Source organism: Condylura cristata, unplaced genomic scaffold (genome assembly GCF_000260355.1).
Source record: "Condylura cristata isolate star-nosed mole 26May11 unplaced genomic scaffold, ConCri1.0 scaffold00003, whole genome shotgun sequence".
Classification (NCBI taxonomy): domain Eukaryota; kingdom Metazoa; phylum Chordata; class Mammalia; order Eulipotyphla; family Talpidae; genus Condylura; species Condylura cristata.
This window is the reverse complement of record NW_004567104.1, coordinates 58,231,652-58,237,651: the sequence shown is the minus strand read 5'-3', so window position 1 is coordinate 58,237,651 and position 6,000 is coordinate 58,231,652. Positions and strand designations below refer to the sequence as shown.

At 38.5% G+C, this 6,000-nt stretch overlaps 1 protein-coding gene across 9 annotated transcripts in view; it reads right to left on the bottom strand.

Annotated features, from left to right (window-relative positions):
* The window catches only part of ROBO1 (roundabout, axon guidance receptor, homolog 1 (Drosophila)), a 939,739-nt gene that overhangs the window by 362,204 nt on the left and 571,535 nt on the right, over nt 1-6,000 (bottom strand). The window lies entirely within an intron of this gene.

The following is a 6,000-nucleotide window of genomic DNA, read 5'->3' as shown; positions in this document are numbered from 1 at the left end:
AAAAAAAAAAAAAGTCAGCTCCCCAAAGTAGAATGTACTATTAAGAACCAATACCTACTACTTCTTATATACTGCATGCACATCAATCCTTGGACACAAGGAACATAGTCCCACTTAGAAGACTACTGCTCTGCTGACATTTGTGTGTATATCCACTATGGAGCTTTTAACGTATCATTTAAGTGTCAAACTAGGTGACAGGTTTAAGCCTATAGACTATTTAGCAACAGACTCATAACTCAAGAACATGTCCTACAACTATTTACCCTCCTTGTGCTCTCTCTCAAATAATAAAGTAAATGAATAATAAAATAAATAGATTTTTTCCCCTCCTAAATCCATTTATTTTACAGCTGTGACTACCACAGAGGCACTTCTCTCTGAATGAAGTCAGAAAGATATGTACAGTCATGCTGTTCAAAATATTATATTATGTGTGAAGCAACACTGTCATAGATGTTTGAAAGCCAAGTAACATCACAGAAGTAAAGGGATTTGTGGCAGCCTGTTTGGACTGAAGGAAAATGAGACAGAGCTCTCCCATGAAGCAAACAACATGACATCTTCCAGTGTTAGAAACAGCTTTGGATGGTTAAAAGAGAGAGTGAGGGGGAAGGCAAAGATCTGAGATCAAAGCTATCTCCGTGTATTCCACAGATAATCTTTTTTCTTCCTCTTCTTCAACAGTCAGATTGAAGGAAAGGGCTGAAGGTGGAGGGAGAAGCAAAAAAGGAAGCCATGCTAATCCAAAATTGTAAAGAAAGGAGGTGGCCTTTTGATCTCCCCAGGATAGCAACTTTATTGGCTATGCATAAGCAGTTTCCAACCAGCTGATCAACCAGGTATTAACACTCTACCCTACCATGATCAGTAACCATGAAGAGAGTCATCTGTGAACAGCAGTGGAGCAGAAGGCTCATCTACTACTAAATGACCACCAGTCCCTGCCCTACCCGCAGGGAAAGAACAACCCCAGGAGAAATGATTGCCTCTCCACAGGCCCTTCCAGAGGAGTACCAATTACTTGCCTGGAGACTCAGAACGCAATCTTCTCTCAAGTGTGGATAAATGAGAATGACATTCATTTTCCAAAGTGCATCTTGGGATCCAAGTGCATGTACATCACTAGCTGTTACTGGTTTTTTGTTTGTTTGTTTGTTTGTTTTTTCCTATTTAGTCTCCTTTGAAAGATGCCAGAAAATGCAGACAGAATAAAGGCTGTATATGAGTTGGCTGAATGTAAAGAATTGATTATCTTGCCCAATGTGCTAAAAATTTCAAGACTATTTTTTTTTAAGATTTTTTATTTGTGTATACAGAACTGGGGTACAGGCCAGAGGCACAGGGGCAGAGAGGATTCACCAGACATAGAATCAGGAGCAGAACAGGCAGACTGGAGCAGCTGGCAAGACAGGAGAGGTCTGCTGTGCTATGTGGATCACCTCTAGGGTGGGGAATCAAACCTCTCACTGAGGCGCCTGGTGGTGGTGTCCCATTGTGACACCAGAAAGGGCCTAAAGACTATTTTTTTTTTTTTTTATGTCAGGAAAAGGATTCCCTCCTTTCCAAATTTTCAAGTGTCCAAGCCACAGTCTTGCTTTGGTCGCTTTTTTGGACAAGTTTTAAAATAAAATGTGATTTTAGCATAACCTTTCTCATTTCAGTTCTTCACTTCTCTCTTTCAACTAGGAAAACCCAAGGAGGTTAAGAGTTTTGGGATAAGCTTGGTTCAAATCCCTGCTCAACTATGTCCCTATTCATCTATATCATCTAACTTCTCCATGCTGAAATTTCAACAATCATAAAGATAAGTATTTTAAAAACAGCAGAGTTCTTAGGAGGAACACTATAAAGGTAATGGTGTTTGACCAAAGTTTATTATACTCCAAAATTTTACCCTAGTTTTCTCTATCCCAGAATTTGAGTTTGATCTCATTTATCACATGCTCTGACATAGAGGGGAAGTACTGAGTTCTTTGGCCCTCTTTAGAAATGGGTGCAATCAATATTCTAGTGCAATTAAATATAGCTTTCTTGAAAACTTTCCTTAGTTTACTAAATATTCACGTTTCATATCAGTTTGTTAAAAATGTAGAATGCCTAGTTCTTTATGTAGTCATTAAATATAGAGAAACCACAAAGACATAGTTCTCAGAAATCTTCATTTCATGCTCAGCAGGATCAGTGGAAGGTCTCCTTGCACTCTGTCTAGGGCTTGGTCTACTCCCACCTCCTCCTGTATATTAAAAGTTCAACTATGGGGCCCTCCCTGGTGGTGCAGCAGGTTAAAGAGCAACACTAAGAAGCTAAAGCCACTTCAGCATGAGCTTGATCCCCAGCCCCAGAGGTGACCGACATGGTGCTGCAGACCTCTCCTGACCTGCCTGCTGCTCCCCTCAGCAGTAGACTTCCTCAGTCAGCCTGTTCTGCTGCCCACTCTAACTCTGGTGAGTCCTCTCACCCCTCACACCTCTGGCCTGTACTGCTATGCATAAATAAATACATCTTAAAAAAAAAAACTTCAACTATGGAGCTCAGTTGCTACTAGACGTCTTTCATTTTTTTTCCCTTTTCTAATTACCAAATTTCTTTTTTTCTCCATACCCTCACATTTCTTAATCTAGTCTACAAATTCACTTAGGCCAATTTCAAATTGAACGACAACTTTGCTTTTCTTTGCTTTTCTTTTCAAGCATGCTGGACCATTACACGTTTGTTTTGAAATTTAAACATTTTTAAAGGAGTCAGAAATGAACATAGGCCATTACTTTAGCATCATTTGTAACATAGAAGGTAATACCTCAACCACTGTGATCTTCATTGGAAAGCTGTTATCCTAAATGGCCTCCCATACCCCGTATTTTAAATTACAGATATGTACACAAAATAAAATAGCACTTTTATTAGGTCAGAAATCTAGCATTTGCATTACTTTAACTCACACAATATTTCATTAGTCATACTAAAAACTAAGGAAAAAATTCAGAAACTTTGTTCTAAGTAAAACATTTTAACTATAAATGTGCTAGAGGTCCCATCATCAAGAAATAAATGTACTTTAAAAGATACTCTACTATTTAAGTATGTATATTTAAAAAACAACAATTTTATTTTAAAAAGATCAGAATTACTCATATGACCAAAAGAATCTTGAGGGGGGAGGGAAGGAAGGGAAAGCAGGGAGAAAAGAGGAAAGGAGGAAGGGAAAGAGAAAACAGACAGTGAGGAAGAAGAAATAAGAAGGGGAGAGAGAGAGGAAGAGAGGAACAGAGAGACAGAGGCAGATTGACTTACTGACTGGGAAATATAAACACTCCCTACCCCCCAAGAGAAAGAGACCCACTTCTCAAATGAATAGAAAGAAAAGCTATCATTAGTGAACTTCCATTTTATTTAAAATTCAGAACTCCTCTGAAATTTAATTGCTTCTTTATTTAAACGCAGGTTTTAGCAAGTGGGGTGGAGGAAAGGAAGTCTATAAAAGGAAGAATGTTGTGAATCAGTTACTGAGAGATCACAGGGATTGTGTTTTCTGTACTATCCCTATCCCTTCCCCCTTCATCAGAAAATCTAGCTTCCATACAAAAGAATTCAGACATACAAACTCACTAAACCTTATAAATAAGTTTCTCAGGGAATTCCCACCTTTTTTTTTTTTTTTTCAAAATCTCCGTTTCACAAAATAAACAGTTACATATTATACCATTCAGCTAATAAATAAAAGCCTACAAAAAAGCAAATATGTACTTTAAGGCATAATATTTGATGTTAAGGATGACATCAACACATCCAAATGGTGTTTATAATCTGTTTGAAGAAAACGCTAAGACTTTGTTAAGTTGGCAGCCATTAAAAAAAAGGAAAGAAAAGGAAGAAAAAAGAACTGACAACCAATAGATGCTTTTACAGGTTAAATCTTGTTGAACGTACCTCAGTACACTTTGATTTATTTAAGCTCACCACATTTCTCTTAAATACACTCCATTAACAAGTGATAGACTGTGATCTTAGGCTTGAGGCAAGACATGAAACACAATCTTTCAAGAACTTCATTCATTTTCTGACCAGGTGTCTTTAGCACACCCAACTCTCCCTATTATCTGACAAGGTCTGTGAAGTTCTATCCAAATCAGTTGTGTGGCTTTAGAACAGTACCTGGTCATGAGCTCACACTAGCAACCCAATAATTTGTCTGGCCTCCCAAATTCAGATTCACAGCTTGAGGGAAAGTTATTAGAGGGAGGTCTGAAAGCTTCAGGAGTTATCCCGAATGAGGGAATGCTCACTAAGGCCCATCAAACCTGCAACCTGCTAAAATAAGTAAGCACACTTACAAGAAGAACTCACATTTATTTAAAAAAAAAAAAAAACCTATCAAGAACCTAGATGGAAAATTAAATGCAAAAAAATAAAGCCAGAAATCAGTTTATCTCTAAGGTTATACATATCTCCTCTTTATTTAAGTTAGAGATTACACTGAATCAAGTTATTACATCTGAAAGGATAGTACACACACTCCCAGATATTTCATCAAGTGAAGACAGGACTTGCGCGCTGATACAAGGAGCTTTCTAGAGATACCCTATTAGTGTGACCCTATCTGTAATCTCCAGCCATGATAAAATGTCCCAACATATACAAACTCAGCTCAAACAGTGACTAATGACCATTAATCCCACTATCTTTAGTAATCTGCTCCTTTAGTCATTCATCACACTGACACTTCACTTTACACACGTGAATAAACTTTAACCTAGAAGGTGAATCAACAAAAATCTCAAAGGTATCTGAAGCTGTAAATTAAAGTAGGGGGAGGCATAGTGAAGAGACAAATAGATCAGATCTTAATGTTATCAATTTGCATTCATGGCTGGGGTGGGGGTGGGGAACTTCAATCATTCAGATTTACAAACTGAGAAAAAGCTGCATGACAGAAAGAGGAAGCTGGACTAAGAAAGAAGACCCCAATATTATGTTAATCTATTCAATCACATACTGTAACATAAGATATGCACGGTTGGGATGTAAGTTTTCTGTTTTCACCCCCAAAATAACAAATTAATTAATTTCTTATTTAGTCAAATTGCAAATGTTCCTTTCCATCAAAAACCTTATCTCAACCACTTCCATTCTTTTAGTTTGCAATCATTGTGTGTATGTTGTTTTTTTCTTTTTATATGACATTATGTTAAATAAAGCCCTTTAAACAAAATACATCATAACTATGGACCACAAACCAAACCTTTAAAAGTGTTTCATAATCATGCAAATTAAGAGACTCTAACCTATAGGCCCTGATGCAACTTGAAGTGCAGTATGCCACTATAAAAATTTCCCTGAGGTGCAGTGCGTGTGGTGTGTGTGTTTGTGTGTGTGTGTGTGTGTGTGTGTGTGTGTGAGTGAGTGTATAGGCCTGAAATCGGATCCTTGATTGAAACCAGAATCTACCAAAAGGAAAGAATGAAAAGTTGAGTCGAGGCTCAGTTCACCCACAGTAAAAGTTTCTTAGGGAGTGTAAGAAAACTATCGGTAAGAGTAGATACAGTGTATCCTCTTGCATCACAAAGATCCCATTGCAGCATCCTTCGAACATCCACGCGGAGAATCTGAGTACTACTTAATGAATCCCACAAATCCTAAATTCAGCCTTCTCTTTCCCTCGTGAACGAGAAAGCCCAGACTACTAACTGTTCTCATACAGATACTTGCAACCGCCTGTACTCCTGCTAAACCCAGCCAGGCAGAGTGGCTACTTTATATCCTACAGTAAGAAGGAGTTATTTCCTGAAGTTTCTTCAGAATCGAATTTAATTACAGACTTTGGTTACATAAAACAACTACTAATAACCCCTTGTGCTCGGAAGAGGAGGGGCGATTGGAGGACCAGGTTCTGGAATCCAGGCGAGTCTCTGCGCCACAAGTTCCCCCGGCTCACAGCTCCCTCTCGCAAGGAACCCGGAGGATGAAACTCACTTGGGCTCATCTTGGGGGCCCCAGCTC